At 40.2% G+C, this 1,137-nt stretch overlaps 1 non-coding gene across 1 annotated transcript; it reads right to left on the minus strand.

Annotated features, from left to right (window-relative positions):
- Positions 1 to 250: 250 nt before the first annotated feature.
- LOC112798754 (small nucleolar RNA R71) lies at positions 251 to 354 on the minus strand. The gene has a single exon (XR_003200351.1). It is a non-coding gene; the product is annotated as a small nucleolar RNA R71 (small nucleolar RNA).
- Positions 355 to 1,137: the final 783 nt, after the last annotated feature.

Below are 1,137 nucleotides of genomic sequence, written 5' to 3' on the forward strand. Positions count from 1 at the left end.
AACAAAACTGCAAGTTTTATGGACTTCAATCTGAAGATCCTTATCAATTTTTAACTGAGTTCTTGCAGATCTGTGAGACTGTAAAGACGAATGGAGTTGATCCTGAAATCTACAGACTCATGCTTTTCCCTTTTGCTGTAAGAGACAGAGCTAGAATATGGTTGGATTCACAACCCAAGGATAGCCTGGATTCATGGGATAAGCTGGTCACTGCCTTCTTAGATAAATCTTTCCTCCTCAAAAGCTGAGCAAGCTTAGAGTGGATGTTCAGACCTTCAAACAAAAAGATGGTGAATCCCTCTATGAAGCTTGGGAAAGATACAAGCAGCTGACCAAAAGGTGCCCATCTGACATGTTTTCAGAATGGACCATATTAGATATATTCTATTATGGTCTATCTGAATTTTCGAAAATATCATTGGACCATTCTGCAGGTGGATCTATTCACCTAAAGAAAACGCCTGAAGAGGCTCAAGAACTTATTGACATGGTTGCAAACAACCAATTCATGTACACTTCTGAGAGGAATTCCGTGAATAATGGGATACCTCAGAAGAAAGGAGTTCTTGAAATTGATGCTCTGAATGCCATATTGGCTCAGAACAAAGTGTTGACTCAACAGGTCAACATGATCTCTCAAAATCTGAATGGATGGCAACATGCATCCAACAGTACTAAAGAGGCAGCTTCTAAAGAAGCTTATGATCCTGAGAACCCTGCCATGGCAGAGGTTAATTACATGAGTGAACCTTATGGAAACACCTATAACTCATCATGGAGAAATCATCCAAATTTCTCATGGAAGGATCACCAAAAGCCTCAACAAGGCTTTAACAATGGTGGACGCAATAGGCTAAGCAATAGCAAGCCTTTTCCATCATCTTCTCAGCAACAGATAGAGAATTCTGAACAAAACACTTCTAATTTAGCCAATTTAGTCTCTGATCTGTCAAAGGCCACTTTTAGTTTCATGAGTGAAACAAGATCCTCCATCAGAAATCTGGAGGCACAAGTGGGCCAGCTGAGTAAGAAAGTCATTGAAACTCCTCCCAGTATTCTCCCAAGCAATACATAAGAGAATCCAAAAGGAGAGTGCAAGGCCATTGATTTAATCAATATAGCCGAATGCACAAGGGA

The sequence above is a fragment of the Arachis hypogaea genome, chromosome 4 (assembly GCF_003086295.3).
Source record: "Arachis hypogaea cultivar Tifrunner chromosome 4, arahy.Tifrunner.gnm2.J5K5, whole genome shotgun sequence".
Taxonomy (NCBI): domain Eukaryota; kingdom Viridiplantae; phylum Streptophyta; class Magnoliopsida; order Fabales; family Fabaceae; genus Arachis; species Arachis hypogaea.